General features: G+C 43.1%; 1 long non-coding RNA gene across 6 annotated transcripts in view; it reads left to right on the top strand.

Moving 5' to 3' along the window:
• Nucleotides 1-18,540, top strand: part of LOC109265899 (uncharacterized) — a 29,034-nt gene extending 10,494 nt beyond the window's left edge. For 2 of the 6 annotated variants that reach the window (XR_008421030.1, XR_002079401.2), the window contains exons 2-3: nucleotides 4,083-4,227; nucleotides 17,967-18,540. This is a non-coding gene — a long non-coding RNA (uncharacterized LOC109265899). Of the gene's footprint in view, nucleotides 1-3,807; nucleotides 3,873-4,082; nucleotides 4,228-8,572; nucleotides 8,786-12,206; nucleotides 12,415-12,453; nucleotides 12,647-13,345; nucleotides 13,609-17,966 lie in introns of those variants that run through there. The other 4 variants (XR_002079404.2, XR_002079402.2, XR_008421031.1 and 1 more) reach the window with 4 other exon arrangements.
• Nucleotides 18,541-19,351: the final 811 nt, after the last annotated feature.

Here is a 19,351-nt window from a genome sequence, read left to right as displayed (position 1 = left end):
GCCCAATATATGCAAAATACAATTTCAACATGTAACCAGTATGAATGTTATTAATAAGATATTGTACATTTTTGTTTTTGTATTGTTTTCAATATCTGGTGTGTACTTTATACATGAAACATAACCTCAGTTCTGATGAGCCACACCTCAAGTGCTTAAAAATCACATGTGACTAGTGGTTACTGCGTTAAATGGGTCTACATCCAGTGTTTAAATCCTGCATTATTTAAACATTCTCTTAAAAATCAACAAGTTCCTCTGTATGGTTCTCAGATAGTAAGAGTTTGTCTAACAAACAGCATGGCATTTCTCCCCCATCTCAGCCACTAGAAATGGAGATTCTTTGGAACACTCATTAGGTAGTTAGAAGTTCTGGCAAGAGGGGGTACCTGGGTGGCTCAGTTGGTTAAGAGTCTGACTTTGGCTCAGGTCATGATCTCACAGTTCATGAGTTAGAGCCCTGCGTCGGGCTCTGTGCTGACAGCTCAGAGTCTGGAACCTGCTTTGGATTCTGTCTCCCTCTCTCCCTGCCCCTCCCCCGCTCACATTCTGTCTCTCTCAAAAATAAATAAACGTTAAAAAAAGTGTATAGAACTTCTGGCAAGTGGTCTTTGCAAATCTCCCCCCTTTCCCTCCTGGCGGCTACATGGCCTTGGAAGGATCTCTTGGCCTAGACCACAGAGCAGTTTTGGCTGCACTTTGAGGGGCTGAGGATTTTCTGACTCTTCTCCTCGAGGTTCAGAATATTAATTCTAAAAGAGATCTTATTCCCTCCCAGACCTAGGAAGATCCAAACCACAGTAGCCATTAAACCAATGGGAAGGAGGGAGGCAAAGTTTTCCATGTGGGGCTCACTCACGTTCCAGTGCAATCAAGCAGACCATTTGTTCTGTTTGGAATTAGTTTGGAATGAGACAGAGAGGAAAGAAATACATATTACATAAACTTACGGGAACCACAAACTGGATAAGACAAGTATTAACAATACTTGAAACATGAAAATGTATGAAATTATTACCTTTCTCTGCAGTATCTAATGGAATACCCTGCTTTGGGTGAGAGAGTGACGGGGTGACTTCTCTCAGATCCATTTTAAGTCTATTATTCTCCTGTTTTTGAAATAATTATGTCGAGAACTTTTTTTTTTTTTAACTTGTGGTAAAAACACATAACATGAAGTTTCCTATCTTAACCACTTTGAAGCGTACTGTTCAGTAGTGTTAAGTATATTCGCATTATTATGAAACAAATCTCCAGAATTTTCTTGTGTTGTAAATACAAAACTCTGTCCACATTCAATGAAAACGCCCTTCCCCACCTCCCACCCCCCAGCCAACAGACAACCATCACTCTACTGTGTGTTTCTAGGAGTTAGCCTGCTCCAGATACTTCATATAAATGGAATCAAACACTGTCTTCTTCTGACTGGCTTATCTCACTCAGCGTAATGTCCTCAAGGTTCATCCACACTGTGGCAACATTCTTTTTAAGTTTAGTTTTCCAGATTTATCATTTTAAAAAATGCATTTGACTTGATTCACCAAACTTTTACTAGGCAACCACTATCTGCTACATGCTCTATCTATTTTCATGTTTAGTGGCTTGAAAACTGGAATATTCCGTCTCAAGTTAACGTAGCCATGGTTGGGACTTCCTAGAGACTTACTCCAGGAAGCTCTGAACAACAGGCCAGGGGATACATCGCATTGTGTCCAATTTAAATTCCATCCATGCTCCTCAGCCAGGCGCTTCATTACTGCGTGTTTTCTCACTCCCCTAGGGGCTGATTCAGGTCCACGGATTATGGAGAACATAGGTAAAAGTAAGCACAGAATATGCGTGTGGCCTTGAATGAGGTGGAGATCGTTTCGTAAACTCATTATTTCATTCTCAGTGATTTGGGTGGCTCACCGGCGATAGGCTGGCCAACAGCAAAGAATCTCACATCACCAGACTCTGTCCCCATCCTCTGTCTTTCCCATTCCCAACACTTGATATGTCCAGAGCAGCAGGGAATGCAATCCTGCCATGTGCAGCTTAGCTCAAAGAGAAAAGGCACAGAGTTCCAATTTGTGATTCCCAGCCTGAAAGGGACCAATAAACTGTTGTTCTGATAAACAACACTTGAGCTTTTTTTTTTTTTTTAACGAAGGCATTAAACTGACCTTCTTTTGAAAGGGGCTAGACAGGGTAAACAGGAGAGGTCTTGTTTTCTCTTCGTCCTGGAAAAATAACATTTCTCCCTTTCCAGCTCAGTACAGTTGACTGAATTGGAAAGGAATCTATTTTCTCTGGAAAGATTTATTTGCCCAACAGTCATGTTTTTGTATATGTGTGTGTGTTGGCAAGAGGCGATAGATTTTCAGAACAAGGGTCGTCTTGTTCACAGTTTAAAGGGGCCCAGAAGTTGACTAAGGAACTGAACGTTAGGGAAAGCTTTTGCAGCCTTCATTAATGCTATATACAGACTCCCAGTACATCTCCGGTTGGCCTGGGAGATGGGGCAGTGACTCTGTGGTGTCACCAAACTCATCTGAGAGCAGGTAGAAACATTTCTCCTTCCTTCACCTCAATCTCAAGACATGTGACAGCCAGAGTCTGTAAGAAAGCATCTGCGTTTCTAGTTGTTTCCAACAAAGTTCAACAATATTTGAATAAAGCCATGTGGAAAAGTTAAGCACAGAATTTCCTCCTTTCCCCACAACCAGACTTCTTTCTCCACCTGAGGACACATGTCCCAGGATCGAGCAAAGGAGATATATAAATTCCTTCCTGGCCAAATCAGAGATAAGATGTACAGGAATTATTAGCTGTCCCCATCTCCTCTCACCTCTCATCTCCCCTACTCATCTTGACACAGGACAGGTATCACATTGAAGATTTGGGACCAAATATGTTCTCCTTTATGAAGAATGGATTTCACTACTTTTAGTTTTCTCACATTGTGTGCCAGGCATTAATATCGCATAAAGTAACATTGTGTACTTGGGGGTATATTTTTTTGCGAACATCTCTCTGGAGGTGGATGGCCTATTTCTTGTCAATTCAAAAAAAAAAGTTGAATATATGTATATACCCTGGCACTAGAGACGCACTGTACTTTAAGCTGGTGGCTCCTTCCCCTGGTTTTGTTTGTTTGTTTGTTTCTTTCTTTCCAAGTCACCGTTTGCCGCACTCAACTGACATCTCAGCTAGATTTTGCACAAGTGACTTTTCACCCAGCTGGTCTTTGCCTTGCCAGGTGCGGCTGGCCAACATAAAGAAAGAAAACGTGTTTTTCCTTTTAGCAGGAACGTTAAAACTTTTCCCACATTTTCCATCACCCGGTGTCTGTTTTCAAGGAAGCACAGATCAGCAGAAACCAGAGGAGTCTGAGATTGCTCCTTCATAGGTGTTGGCTCTGAGCCTTTTAGTGCATTTAATTTAGCAGAAGTCCACATCGTGAAATGAGGGCAAAATGTAATTTTTCTTTGATGGCAAAATGGTTTCCATGAGGAGAAACTGGCTGACGGCACTGAGTCCCATGTTGCTGGAAGCCTTCACAGCAGCTACTCACCTTTGTCTTGCACCCAAACTCCCCCAGAGGCTGGCTGCACTCACGGGGACGAACGGCTTTCCCCTCAGCAAGTGCATACCTTCTTGAGGCATTTTTAACTTTCACCAATATATTTCCATTGTGTGCCAAAGTCCATGTACCTGGCAGAATTGGCAATTTCATCAATTCCTAGCGTGTTCTTTATTCGCCTGGTTGAAAGGTAGTTCGGACTGAATCTGAGCTAAATGGGTTTTGTACTTGTTTTCAAGCAGCCCAGCACAGCGACTCCCAAAGAATCAGCATGCTTCTCTGGGAAAGACACCAGAAGTTTTCCAGGGTAGGGTCCAGCTTTTCTTCTTAATCTCTTTTCCAGATATCTACCCCATGCTTGGTGTTAAATAAATATTAATTGGAAATGCTGACCACAAGGTAGCAGAAATGGAAGAGAGGAGAGAAATATGTCAGCTCGCTGCAGGTTAGCAAAGGATAAAACAGGGTTGATCATCCAGGAGAGCTGGACCTGATTCTCGATCTCTTATTCTTGTAGGCCTCACAGCCAAGAGAAGTTTCCAGGCCTCTCTCTGCCATGATCCCTTCTCTGATTCACCTCCAGTGATGCCCTCTCTACTCTGCCCATTCGTCGTCCATCAGCACCCTTCCTTTCCCACCCCAAGGTGCTGAGAACCTCCAGGGTAAGTGCCTCCCGTATCTCTCATCCTATCTCTTTCCCTCCAGCCACTGGCCTTAGGATGGGAGTGGGGGAAGGCGGGATTAGAAGCAGGAAATCTCTGGGATGGGGTATTATGTAGCTAGTTGAATCTTGCCCCCAGGGTTTCCAAATGTAGGACAAGAGGTAGCTGCCTGGAGTGGTAAGAAGGAGATTTAGGGATGTTAGCACTTGCCACCTAATTGTCAAGGTGGGCTGTTCACAGAGATGTGTTCTTCCCTTGAGTTGTGGACAATAGGGAGAAAATGTAAACGAATAGGGAGAAAATGCACAATCTCAGCAGCTGGCTTCAGAATTTCTCCTATCTTGATGAACCAGCCTGATGTGAAGAGTTGAGCAGGAAGGTTAGGCCCCAGGAAAGTTATGGAAGGAAAAAATAGAACGAAGAGAGGACTATACAAAACAATGAAACTGTAATACTTTTTGTTAGTGAGGATGGGGGTAGAGTGTTGAGCTACCAGGTAGTAGATCTCAGTTGATGGAAAAAAATGTTTATGTCGTATCATTTTTAACTGTTTTATTTGTTTGCACTAGTATGATGTAAACTCCTCTATTTAAGTAAAGGGCATAAAGTACACATGAATTACAATAAAGTACATGTAAAGACTCTGTGTGTGTGTGTGTGTGTGTGTGTGTGTGTGTGTGTGTGTGAAAATCGAGGGATCCTTCTGGATTTTCTACATTCAGGTCCACATGTTAGAGAAAGCCCACAGCGGACAATGAGATGATACACATATTGAAACACAGAGTCAATATGTCAATGGGAGGAACTGGAATCTGATCAGCAATATCGAAAGGCATACCTTCCTTATGCATCCAGAATCCAAGAAGCAGAAGGTTTGCGAGCTCCTTCAGGTGGCAATGAAAGGCAATTCATTTAATACTCAAAAGACAGATTTTATTTTTCTCTGATGCCTTGGTTAAATGGAGAGCACATTTAGTAAAGTAGGGAGACAGGGCTGGGCAGCCATTTACTGACTTGATTTGGGTCTAGCAGTATTACCTGGGAAAAGACACGAATGGAAAGAAAAAGTAAACTTCTATCAGCACTTTGACCCTACTGAAAGAGATTGCCTTCTTTCACAAAAATATATGGATCAAAGATATACGGAATCATCCAAAAATGTTGTCATGAACCTAAATTTGACAAAAGCCATACAACATATGAATCCAACCTCTGGAACCAGTTACCTGGACTTGAAGCCCCTTTACTTGTAAGTGACCATATGCAAATTTCTTAACCTCCTTACACCTCAGTTTCCTCTTCTCTAAACTGAGGATAGTCATAGTCCCTAGCTCATAAGGTCCTTGAGAAGATGAAGTGAGTTTGGGTGCAGAAGTCACTTAGAATAGTTCTGGCACATTCAAAACGTGCCAGAATAATAATTCAGAAGTGAACTAGAAAATTCATATACATATTTCAATCCTCCCAACAATTAATTTTCATAACAAAGGGACAATATCTTCTCAGCTGAAGACATGAGACCAAGGAAAACAAGTAAATTTTCTAAGGTCACACAACTGGTTAGAAGCAGATGCCTTTGTGGGTCACTTATTTCGTAAATTTATACAGCAAAAATTGTAACTATGGATTACAGCTCACACAGGGAATAGCGCAATATCTTATATGGCATTTAATTAGAAATGGAAATCCAAACAGGAAATAGCTATGTTAAGTGCACTAGCTTAGACACACAGCACTTTAAATGGGAAAGTGTGAAATATAGTGAAATCCTTACAGTTAATCTCTGAGCGGAAACCACACAGGATAAGCAGTGTGGCTGAGCTAGCAAGGTCAGCAGAAGTCTATATTCTCAATTTCTGGTCTTCAGTTGCTTGAATTTTTTAAAACAATAGTGAGAGTATAATTAGCAAATATTTCACATGCTAAATACATTTGTATTAGCTGAAAGAAAAATAATTTTTCTCCTTAAAGTTATGCCTATAGTAAAAGTTCCTTTTCCTCTTGGTAAGCAATTTGGGCAAGCCTGGCTTACTGGCAGCTTTCACGTCCCCCTCGTGACTTACAGCCTGATATTGATCTGGGTTCTGGGGGTGGCTGGGAGGCAGGACAGAATCCTTCTTCATGGAGCACCTCCTACTGCCAGTGTCAACCTGATACCTGGCAGCCACCGTCCCTTCCCATCCCGCCTCCCATCTTCGGAGGGTGGTGCTCTCATCTTCTTTTTAGAGGTGAGGAAACCGAGGCACAGAAAGGTTAGGCAACTGACTCATTTTCTCGCAGCTACTAAGTGGGGACACCAGGCTTCAAACCAAGGATGGACTCCACAGTCCATACTTCTGTTACTCATAATTTGCCCCTGTTAGTTAAAGACGGATCCACATTAAATTAAATTCCAGGCCAGGCTGCTTTTGTAAAACTCAAATGATGCATGTACATGTGTGTAAAAAAATGGAAGTTCAGGTACTTTCAAGTAATTGCTAGATGGACAAACAGAACACGGAGAGCCCTTAGATCTGAACGAACAGCTGACGAAGGCCTACGATTAGGTCAGATTGTTTCTCACGTGTTTACTCAACAATCTTTGACTCTATTCAAAGAAATTCACAGCCTCTAATCTCTTAAACCAGTGGTTCTCTTACTTTTCACACGTGAAAAGGCATGGCACGTGCACATTTCAACGCATCTCCAAAGGAACAATTCTGCATGTTCCTCTCTTTTTTATCCTTTCTTTTTTTCTGTGCTGCTCCTTTCTGTGCTCCGTTCCCATCAATAGAACTAGTTTACTCAAAGTTGTCCAGACTCAGGACCTCAGGGCCATTATAGTGCCAGCCTCATGCTCCATGATTTCTCTCAGACCTGGTCTCTCTTCTCCATCCGTAGTGACTTCCGAACTATCTTCTGTCAACTTGGTTCCCTGCCTCTTTTCTCTTTTTCCTATAATCTTTTATTTTCACTTCTGCCAGATGAGTCTCCCCAAATACAGTTTATGTTTATTTTTATTTTTTCCAAATACAGTTTAAATGATATCATTTTATTGTAACAGAACCTTAAAAAACTACCACTCCTCACTTGAGCCCCTAATAAACCTTGTTGTTCAATCCCAGCAAGCTTTGTACTACCTGTACCCGATGCCCCAGCCAGAATGTCACTGAGGACTGTGTTTCTCTTTACTCACCCATTCTGTATTTGATTAAAATACTACCCTGCTCATCCTTCTCCAAAAACTTGTCTCCTGATTCTCAATCAAATGGAATCGTTCTTCCTTTGGACCCTCTGTCATAAAATGAGCAGAAATTACTGTGTTGTGTTGTGATTTCTATTATTATCTCCAGTTCTGTGGTCTTTTGTCCCTCCCCTCCCCCACTCCCATCTCCCAGTAAATTATCATTTCCTTGGCGGTTGAGATTTTGCATCCCCTATAGTTCCAGTAGGGTCTTTCCCATGCAGTGGTAATTGTAATCGTGATGTTGTTGTTGCTAATGAAGGAGGAGGAGGAGGAGACGTTGCAGGAAAAGATGGTTAGAGAGCTCATTTGCTTCTTTAATCACCCTGGTTGAACAGCTCTAACTGTTGAAAAGTCTTTTCCCATATTCATCTGAAACCTGCCCCACTGAAATTTGCCCCCATAAATATTTATTGAGTAACTACTAGGTGCAAATTGCACCATTTTAGGCACAAATCACTCTCACTGATTCCAATACAGCCTGTATGCTCACCTTCCCATGAAGGGACCTTCTTCTCACACATAAAGGAGGAAAAATGCTGTTCCTAAGTCCACACTCTCAGCAGCTCCTCCAAGCTTCTCTCACTTCTGCCCTGAGCTCTGCTTTCCAAGTCATTTCTTGAAAGTATCTCTCTACACTCATTTCTGAGCTATAACATTGTAATGGGGGTGCATAGAGGGTTGCTGAGAGATTTATTGGATTTTTTATCATAATGCATAGCAAATTCCTGGGAGTCAGAGGTAGAAAGGCTTGTTTCGTTTACACAAAAAAATGTATCAGCCTCATGGTTAAATCTTAAAATATTTGAAGATCACACCCTGTATCCCATAAATCTTATTTGGAAAGATTTATTTACTTTGGAAGCAAGAAGTGGAGAGCTAGGTAAAGGTTCGTAGTTAAAATGTCAGGAGATGGGCTTAAAAGGGGTATATTTAGAAAGAACACTCATTTATGTGGGATTGAGTAGATAAATGACAGTCCAGCATTACAGCAATGGGGAAAGTGTTATGAGTCGGAGTCCCTGATGAAATCAGACTTTGGTGGTACTCTTGCATAGCTGGTGGAGAAACAGACCAAACTTTGGTCTCATAGGTTAATTGTGTGATCTGATATTACTACAGGTAGCAGCTTGCCGTGCGTGATCTATTTTGACACTGGGACCAGCCAAAGCCACTGATGTCTTCCCATCACTGACGTCTGTTACCCTCATTGTCTCTCTCCCAGAACATGCAATGACCTCCCAACCAGGGTCCTTATCTCCAACTGCTCCTCTCACCAAACCGTCCCATCTGACCCAGTGAGGCTAATCTTGCTAAAATGCAGCTCTAATCATGGTCCTGGCCCAGCTATTCTGTTTCTTAAATCGTCAACCTTAAACTTCAATGTCCCCTCCCACCTTGTCCCTGGAGGTGACCCTAAGCTCCAGATAGGGTCGACCACCCCTAATTTTATCTGTTATTTCTAATATAGGTTTCAGTCCTAGTACCTATAACATTTTATTTCTTTACATCTCTCTCTTACTTCTAAGACTGTAATTTTGCATTTGTATTCCCAACATGTACCGCAGTGCCTAGCATCCAATGAATGCCTAATACCTTGTCTTAGGAACGAATATAGGAGAAAATCTAGTCTCCCTGGTATAGCACTATAAGCATTCCATAATCCTGGCTTGCCCTGTCTGTTCAGTATGCCTCGTAATGGCTGCTGTTCCTTTGCAAAATACAAAGCAAACCTTTCCCTTAACAAGGCTTGAATCTTCCCACTCTGATGGGGAAATTCTCTGTCCAGTCTGTTGCTTTCAGCTGGATGGCTCTTCTTAATCTCTCTGCTTGTTGAAACACTATTCATTTTCCAAGAGACGGTCCAGATGTCCCTTCTTTATGAAGCCTCCCCATGCTCTGATTGATCTGTCACCTGGTTCATCTGTCTTTGGCAGCATTGATCAGACACTTATTTCATGACCTCATTCCCTTCCATGTTCACCACCGCCTTTCGAGTTGGCAATGGGCCAAACTGGTGCTAAGAAAATTGTGTGGAGTGGAAATAATATGACTACATGCCTTAATACAATAAGACTCTGCTGACTTTGCTGAGCACACAGCCCTGTCCCACATGCCTAGATCTTGCTACTGAAAAAGTGCTAGAAAATGGCACTGATGGCATAGTTAGCACATGACCAGGTCAAAGTCTTTTCCTCTCCTGATTTTCTCTGGAGGAGTAGTGAGCTGGGCTGAAGAGCCTAGAGTTTCCCAACCTGTGTCCCCACAGTGATGTATGGAGAGAGGGATTCCTCTCACCCCTCAGAGTATCTGGGCCGGGCTCAAAACACCCAAGCCCCTAGGCCTCTGGGTGTTAACCCAGTGTGCTTCATGGACACTGCGTGTGTGTCCTGTTATGAAAAAAGTTGGGAAGCACTGGCCGTACTTAGTCAAATAGGGCAAGACCATGAACATGTGGGCACACACACACTATAATGGGAAATATCTCCATTTGGATTTGGTGTCACCAAATCCTGTAGGCACAGCAGGAAAAACCAGGAGGCTGGAGTCAGGAGCTGTATTCCAAACCCGTCCGTTACGTAGGTGTGACTTTGAGCAAATCATCTAAACTTTCTAGACTTCTCTTTCCTCGAGGATTTTTTTCTTCACAGATTTTTCTTTCTTTTTAAGCTGGCTTCCATTGGGGTTAGGGAAAAGCCATGGACTAGGTGATGTCCACATTCTCTTTCAATGCTCATGTCCTTGGAATCTTTGAAAACCTGTTTCTTATCATTGTTGAAAGTAAAATAAATAACCTTTAGGCCACAACTATTTCATTCTTAGAATAGATTGTTTTTCTGGTCTGGTCACTTGATCGTTTGGTTTTCTGAGAATGTAGAGCCTCTGGGTGAGGTAAAAGCTTTTATGATATGGGTGTTAAATCTATCCAGGTGAAGGCAAAAGCTATGGCCCCTCCTGGAAAAGGAATGTGAACATCTTTGGGGGGGCATCAAATGCCATAGATATCATTTTCAGGTGGCTTCATTCTCCCCCTCCCAATTAAATATGACATGACAGTGAACTAACTTTAGAAAACTACAATCCATAGGTTTGTGTTATTCATTTATTACTTCAACTGCTTATAGTAACCATACCACTGTTTGCCCTAAAACAGTCCAGGTTAGATGACTTTTTGTGCATCAGGTGATCTCTACTAACTATTTTCCACCCTCCCTTTCGCTCTGCAGACTGAGTGCATACTGCACCTGCTCTCTGCCAGCAGTCTGCCCCTTCCGGGCTGGGTTGGTATAGATTCACAGGTGACTCAGCTCATTCAGAGAACTGGGTCAAAACAATGTCCTGAAATCTCTGTTTCTGAACCTGATCAAATGAAGGCGGTTAGTAGTAAACAAAGATGGTGGACTCTGGATGAATTGCAGAATTTGAAATCAAACCCCCTAGCCGAGAGCCCTGATTCCATGTTGGATATGAATTTTTAGAAGATTCTGAATTCACGCTTTCTTCTCCGTGTGTGTGTAACTGTGGCTTATAAAAGTTTGATTTTTCACATCAGGAATTTTGTCGTTGGTGTGGCCCCTCACCACAATCTTGACAACAGAAGCCTCTTGCTGTGTCTGAAACCAGCCCTTGAGGCAAGAATTCACTTGGTGAATGAACACACCTTTGAGGTGCAAGGCATCTCCTTCACCATTCACAGGCACGATTTATTCACTTGTTTCCACACACTGGCTTCTGTCTTCATCCACGGAGCTAGAAAACAGGGTCTTGTTTATATAAAGGTGTCGTAAAATGAATCCATCCCCACAAGGCCCCTTGGCCACAGGAAGGACTCCCAGACATGCTCTGCACTGTATAAACACACACTTTTCATCTATCCCTGGCACACTTTCTCCATTTATAGCCTGTGGATTCCCTTCTCTGATTCTGACCTAGTAATGCTTCCTTCTTTACTTTAAAGTGTGAATGGGTTTCTGGGATCTTCTTTCTATTAATGCTTTACCATGTCAGAGCATGGTAAGGTCTTGTTTCAACACAGCCTTGTCTAAAGCCCTCGCTGACCCCATCCCCCAACTGTGGAAATAAGTTCTTCCTCATCTCCTATGACATTTCTCCGTAACCTTTCTTCTTGCATTTATCACTTCTTAAAGTGATCAAAGATCTTCATCTCCCCACCAGGGCTGGGACTGTGTAAGACAAGGGACTTGTGTCAGATGTCAAATTTAGGGGAAGGAGCCAAACCCCAGTGAAAGTAAATCATGTTGTTAATGTGACATTAAAAAAAAAAAAAAAGAATTAGTGAAAAAAATCCATGATTTTTCCATTAACAAAATATCAACATTTTCAAGAAAGACAGGATCAGTATTTTTCCTTTTATTTGCCCTTTTCCTTTCAGATTTTTTTCTTTTGCCAGAGGGTCTGCTATGGCCAAGCACTGTTCATTGATTCGGTGGTTATTGGAAATTTTGATATTTTGTTCATCATAGATTTTTGCATTCATTTTGAGTTTTTAAAATATATTGCATTAAGGTGTTATTTGTCTTGATTCCTACGTTTTTGGCATCCCCTTAAATGTTGTGCTTCTGGCCACTGCCTCCCTTGCCTGACCCTGACCCTGGCTCTGATCACCATAGCAACCGGCACAGGCCTTTACCCTCCGATACACACTCAATTAATATTTCATGAACGAACGAACGAATGAATGAATGAATACTAGCAGAGATATCTTAGATGCTCTTTTCTTTTCTTTTTCCTGAAGGTAAAATGACACCTGACCCACAATTTAGTATCGACCATGACATCTACGCGGGGAAATTATAGGAGCCTGGAGTGACTGTCTGTAGTTAGCCGTCAGCATTGCTCCCGCTAATTAAAATCATTGATCCTGGACCCCTTTCACTGTCACAGAGCACCTCCTCCAGTCTTGCTTTATTTCATAAATATAAGTGCTTCTCAAGAAGCTAAATAGTCACAGGGCTACCAAATTATCTTTCACCTTCTTCTAGTGAACTGCGAGCCACTGACAATAAGAATTACTTCTTTGGAAGTCCAGAATATTGGGAGCAGAGGTTCTGTAGATGGGTGCAGTGAAGGAGTCTCAATGCCTCCAGGAGGAGGAAGATGGCAGAGGGCTGGAAGACCAAACGTCAGGGAGTCTGCTCCTTCGACGATACTACCCAGTACGCAGTGGCCCAGAAAGTGAAATTTTGCTTCATTACAATATCACAGACACATAGGAGAGGCTCCCCTTTCTGGGGGGGAGAAAGACACAGATCATGTAGGTGTTGAGTCTGAGTCTCACGTAGGCCTCGAAGAGTATGGTTGACTCCTCACTGTATTCATCAACATTGATCTTTAAAAGACAAAATGATCATTCACAAATCTCACAAAATCATCTCTAGGAAGTTGAGCCTGTCATAACAAAATTATTTCTATGTCCTGGTAGACGGCCCATGAAAATAATGTTTTTGATTTAGTTACAGGAATTCTATTCAGCAAACAGTGCTGTTAAAGTGTTTTCCCTGGGTTCTGTCCACATAATAGTCGCTGTCCCTGGGAGGGTGGATTTTATTCTGTAATAGTTACGATGATTTACACTTTTGTCCAGTTATCAAATGATCGTTGACCTCTATTATCCTCACTCCTCTAACCCTATGCAGTCCAACTGTAAAAACATTAAATTAACTTAAAAAAAAAGAAAAAGAAAAAAGAATAACCTATCCACCCCCCCATCCCCAATCCAGGAAGAAAGAAAGAAATCCAGAAATAAGAGAATGATTCTTAGAGAATGCTTTTTTTGTTTTCCTGGACGTCTTCAAATCATTTATTTTTCCATTTCGTTTTTTGGCTGTTCCATGTGGAGTGCCTGGAACTTCACTTCCGCTATATCTCTGGAAGTTTGGGGATCTGAGACCTGGCGATGTGTTCCCTTTAACAACGCATCTTACTGGAAGAGTGTTTGGACACTTCCCGGAGTATGGAGTGAGCGTCAGGAACACGCTGGGGTTCAAGTTCACGTTTCCTGAGGGCCTCGTGTGTGGCAGCCATCATGCTTAGCAGCTTTCCCAGGTTGATTTATCTGATACTTTGAAGAGTCTAGAGGGAGAACGGGTACGGCCAGGCTCATGCTAAAAAAATAAAAACCAAGGCTGTAGCAGGTCGTTATGTGCCCAAGGCTGCAAGACTAGTGAGGGGCGAGACTGAGGCTTGGCCCAGGTCCCCTGCTTGTCATATTACATACAATTGCCTGGTTATTGTCACAGAAGGGAAACACCACACTGCTTCTTCTCCAAGAGATGCAGAGAATATGTTTATCCAACCCAATATGTCATGTGGTTTCCATGGGGAAAAGAAATAATCCTAAGAGGCTTCAGACATTATTTTCACCTATTTGAAGGGACAAACACTACCTGTTCAGCTCTCTAGACCCTGTGTATACCTTCCCTGGGATTCCATATTTTATCAGAGCAACTTCTCCCTTTTCAAAAAGTCACCGTAACTTCCTAAGAGGCTTACAAGTAAGAGTTTCTAGATCACCTTGGAAGACTTTTGAGGGTATATGCGGACCTATGTGTGTGTGTGCTGGGGGTGAGGGAAGAATGTGTGGAACGGAAATTGAATGATGCTGAAAAATATATCCTGATTTCTCAGGATCATATTTTTAAAATGTTTTTAATGTTTATTTATTTTTGAGAGAGAGAGAGGAGAGAGGAAGCAGGGGAGGGGCAGAGAGAGAGGGAGACACAGAATCCAAAGTAGGTTCCAGTCTCCGAGCTGTCAGCACAGATCCCGACGCGGGGTTCAAACTCACATACCGTGAGATCATGACTCAAGCCGAAGCCGGATGCTTAACCGACTGAGCCCCAGGACCATATTTTTAATAAACAAGCAATCAAGTATTCATGGCTACAACTATAATGGATAAAACAACTGACGTTAAAAACAGTCTAGGAGAAGTAAGACAGAATAGCATGGCACAGTGGTCGAATGTGTTGGCTCTTCAGGTTGCTCAATGTATTCCAGTTCTGCTACCTACTGGTTTTGTGACATTTAACTGTTACTTAAAAACAAACAGTGGGGCACCTGGGTGGCTCAGTCTGTTAAGCGTTTGGACTTTGGCTCAGGTCATGATCTCATGGTTCATGGGTTCCAGCCTCGCGCTGGGCTCTGGGCTGACAGCTCAGAGCCTGGAGCCTGCTTAGGATTCGGTGTTTCCCTGTCTCTCTGCCCCTCCCCTATTTGCACTCTGTGTCTGTCTCTGTCTCTCTCAAAAATGAATAAACATTAAAACAATGTTTTAAAAGACTGGAATTAAAAAAACAGTTTAAAAAAGTAACCAACCAACCGACAAGCAAACCCTGTGTGTTCAGTGTTCCTACCTATACAATGAGCGTAATAACAGTAAGTATGCATAAGGATGTTGAGAAGAATAAATGAGAAAGTGCATATAAGATGTCTGACACTTTGTAAAAGTGTGCTATTATCAAGGAGATACATATATATACACGTATATATATACACATACATATATATACACGTATACATACATATATACACGTATATATATATACGTATGTATATATACGTATATGTATATATACATATATATATATACATATACGTATATATATACACACACGTATATATACACACACGTATATATACGTATATATATATATATATACGTATATATACGCGTGTATATATACATACGTATATATACACACGTATATATACGTATATATATATATACATATACGTATATATACGTGTGTGTGTATATATATATATATATATATATATGGCATTTTGTTAGCCCCTTGTAGAATAATCTATTTCTCAGATTTAAGACACTGGGAAAGTGTTAATCACGGCAGAAATTGTCATCAGATTTGATAGAGCAGGCGATTTTATGAGTGGAAGTCAATATGACTCCAGTAACTCAGGAGCACAGGGCCTACAAAGCATGGGGAAGAGGAACATCCAGCCAATAAACAGTAATAATTGCAACATTGTTGGCAGCTGAGCCGCCGGAGCACCTAATCGCCTTCAACAACGAATTGGCGACTAACTGCCCAGTGGTGGCGGATCGGCATTAACCATAGGAGAGGCACCAGCACAACCAGAAAACGCCCAGCAGATGCCCCTTGCAGGAAATGTAATTAAAGTGGAAAGGACTATAACAGCATTCCCACTGGGCTCTTGACTCAAACTGGAGAGGCAGAGCAGTGTGTGAATTCTCCAGGCCAGGAGGCTGGCGTGGAAACAGCTGACGCTGTGGGCCCCCTCGGATCCTGCCGAGGGCGCTTGTAGCTCTGTCAACCCCCCAGTCACAGAGCACTTGCAGATCAGCCCAATTCTGGGTCACGAATCAGGTGGGGAGCCGCAGAGCTCTGGGTCCTTTAAAGGAAATGAAAGATCACACACCTTCTGTAATGAAACACCCTTCTATCTCCTCATGGCCACTATTATTTAGTCACTGATAATACAGCAAACTCTTCAGAAATAATTCAAGCAGATAAGAAATCAAGCCCCACCCTTTTATGTTCTGAGGCCTTAGCAGTGGCTCCAACTCTTGGAAGGGGAATGAAATCTATTACACATCCTCAGCCCATGATTTTTTTCCTACAAATGTATGAGACCCTAAACTTGGGAAGGTGGTAGGCAGTTCCACAGGGAGACAGTGTGATGGGTGCCCGCCCTGGAGGAGCAGCTTCGGGTTTCAGATGTGGTCTCCACGGCACTGGGCAAATTGCTTCATTCTCGGTTTTCTCGTTCAGAAAATTGAGGCATAACAGCATCTACCTCTTACGGTTTTTTGTGCCTGGAACACTGTAGGCACTAAATGATTGTCAGCTATAACGCCCAGTTTTTCAAGTAGTTAACGATGGCTTCACTTACTGACAGTCTGGCGAATAAATTTTTTGAAAAAAAAACCAAACACATACTAATAAAATTGTATTTCTCATAACTAAACCATCTAATAGGATATATACCCAGAGTGGGATTGATGGATCGTATGGTGGTTCTGCTTTTGATGTTTTGAGAAATGTCCATACTGTTTTCCGTAGTGGCTGCACCATTTTACATTCCCACCAACGGTCCCATTTTCTCCACATCCTTGCCAAAACTTGTTTTGTTTTGTTTTTTATAGTAGCCATGCAAACTAGTATAAGGTGATATATATCATTGTGGTTTGGTTTTGCTTTTTGTATATTAATTATATTTCAATAAAGTTGTTAAAAAATATCTTACATTGTCCCTTAGACATAATAGGTTGCTATTGACCCTTTGATTGCTGTGTGAAAAGATAACATGTCTCTGAGTAATTTCGACAGTCGACGTGTTGAAAGGATCACAAATATCTACCTTTGGCAAGTACTTACAGGGATCATTCTAAATACATATACCAGGGGTGCCTGGATCGCTCAATTGGTTGAGCGATCGACTACAGCTCAGGTCATGATCTCATGGTTCATGAGTTCAAGCCCACATCGGGCTCTGTGCTGACAGCTCGATCCTGGAGCCTGCTTCGGATTCTGTGTCTCCCTCTCTCTCTGTTCCTCTCCCGCTCATGCTCTGTCTCTCTGTCTCTCAAAAATAAACATTAAAAAAATAAATAAATACATCTACCCACCAGGTGCTATGCATAGAGAGAGATGGAACATAGGTGGGACATAGTCCCTCCTTCATGGAACTTAAATTATGGTTAGACAGGCGGCGACGACAAAGCCTGAGAAGTGTTAGCATCAGAAACTCAGAGTGTGAGGGTGTCATGTCCTGGAAGGAGAAAGAGAAAGCTTCCCTAATGCAGTGAAGTTTACACCGAAAACTGAAGGATTCAAGGGTTAACTACACCTGAGAAGGCGCTCCAGGTGAGTGGGAGCATCAAGTTCCAAGATCTGGAAGGAAAAGGAGGCTGTGGCTGAGAGGAGCCGTCTCCTCCTGCCTGTAGCTACAGGAGATGGCAAGGTGGACGGTGGCCAGATTCTGGTGTAGGCTTGGAGGAACCTCAGAAGGTGAGGCTTGATCCAGAGAATGATGGGGAAATCACTGACAGGTTTCAAGTAGGGAAGTGAAATGGTCTGATCTGAGATTAGGAAGCATCATTCTGGCTGTTTGGTGAGGCAAGAGGGAATGTGGGGATCCCGGTAGGAGGCATAAATGCCTCATCTTTGATGATTCTGGCCCAGACTTGGGCAGTTTGGAAGCAAAGTAATGGATAGATTGGAGACGAATTTATATATTTGGCTTCAAACTAAAGCTACTACCCACTCCCCGACACTGCCCAGATAGGGATGGGATATGTAGAAACCTTAACTTTTAGGCTGCCCTCTGCAAACAATACCCAGAACATATTTAGATTAGAAAAAAGAAGGTAACTGATACCCAAAGTGGAGCTAGGGGGTTGCCCATGCCAATTATCTGATAATCTGCTTGGCCCATTGCTTCAGCTAACGAAGGGCTGTTTGCCCTCCTTCCACCCCAATTATGCTTATCATCATGCTTACCATCGCAGGGCCCCAGAGAAGCCAGAGAGAACTCAACACCAGTCCCTCTAGCCAAACAATCAGCAAACGAAGATAACTTTAAAGAGTGTCAAGCCCAACTTTATGACTCCCTCATAGGCACCAAGGGCATTGTCTCAAGAGCCTAAGCCACCAGACAGGATAACCCAGGACTGCTTGTCGGTTGACCTGCTGAGACCAACTATGACTCATCTGTTTACTGCGGAACGGAGGTAACGTGGGATGCAAAGGTTGACAGCCACCTCCCGGGAGACCGTCGGACCTGGAAATCAGGGCCCTGGGTTTCAACCGGAAATGTTTACACTGGCACAGACCCAAGATGGATGGAGGGCCACATCACGGAGAGCTGAGTGAGCACATGCACACATTTTAAGGGACCGGGGTCTTCACAGCTGACCGGCTGGTCACTCTCTCCGCTGCGCTGAGCAGCCTGGAGGCTAGCGGTCATCACTTACATGTGCTCTGCTACTTACACTTGGATTTATAACCACACTTTCCCACGACCGCATTTTCTTTCTTGGCAGAAGATTAAGGGCAGCAATAATAAACACGTAATAATAGTGATATTGGTCTCATTTATTAATGGCATATTATATCTGGGGGCATTATGTCTTTCAGGTGATATACATTACCTCTACTCTGCCATCACAGCCTGGTGCACCTATGAATCACCTGGGGACCTTTGAAATACTAACCCCTGGGCCCACCCTCCAAGGGCTCTGATTTAATTGATCTGGGTGGAGCCCAGGCATGGGCATTTTAAGGCCCCCGGGGGGAATTCTGGTGTGCAGCCAGGGTTGAGAACCACAGCTTTAATCATCATGGCAACCTGCAATGCAGGGATTTGCAGCTTTATTTTAGAGATGAGGAAAAAAAAAAAAAAAAAATAGAGCCCAGAAAGAACAAGTAATTTGCCCAAGTGCAAGAGGAGGAACTTCAACCTTGAGTCTGTCTGGCCACGAACCCTCCCTCTGAAGTATTGCTTCGCACACGGTTTAGGGAATCCTTGGGTGAAGAGTAAGCAGGGAGGGCACACAGAGGAGAAAGGGCAGCCACGGGCTCCCCGTGGGTACCTAGGACCTCTGGGAGGCTCCACCCCACCCTGAGCCAGCCATGCCGCCCATAGGGTGTAGATCCGTAAAGGAGAGGAGCCGAGTGGGCAAACGACCCACCTTCCTGGCTGCAGCAGCCCTGGCCTTCCTCCAAGCCCCAGGGGATGGCACAGAGGAGACACTTGGCAGAAAGTTGAACAGGGCATGGCCGGGCTGGGCCGGGCAGCCCCATGCACTCATTCACCCTTCACCTTGTCATAGTGCTGCAGGGAGATGACCTTCCTTCCTCAGCCTCTGCCTTCCCATCCTGTGCCGTGTCTGCT

This window comes from Panthera pardus, unplaced genomic scaffold (genome assembly GCF_024362965.1).
Source record: "Panthera pardus isolate Hobbes unplaced genomic scaffold, ASM2436296v1 HiC_scaffold_1, whole genome shotgun sequence".
NCBI lineage: Eukaryota > Metazoa > Chordata > Mammalia > Carnivora > Felidae > Panthera > Panthera pardus.
This window is presented reverse-complemented; position numbering and strand designations above follow the sequence as displayed.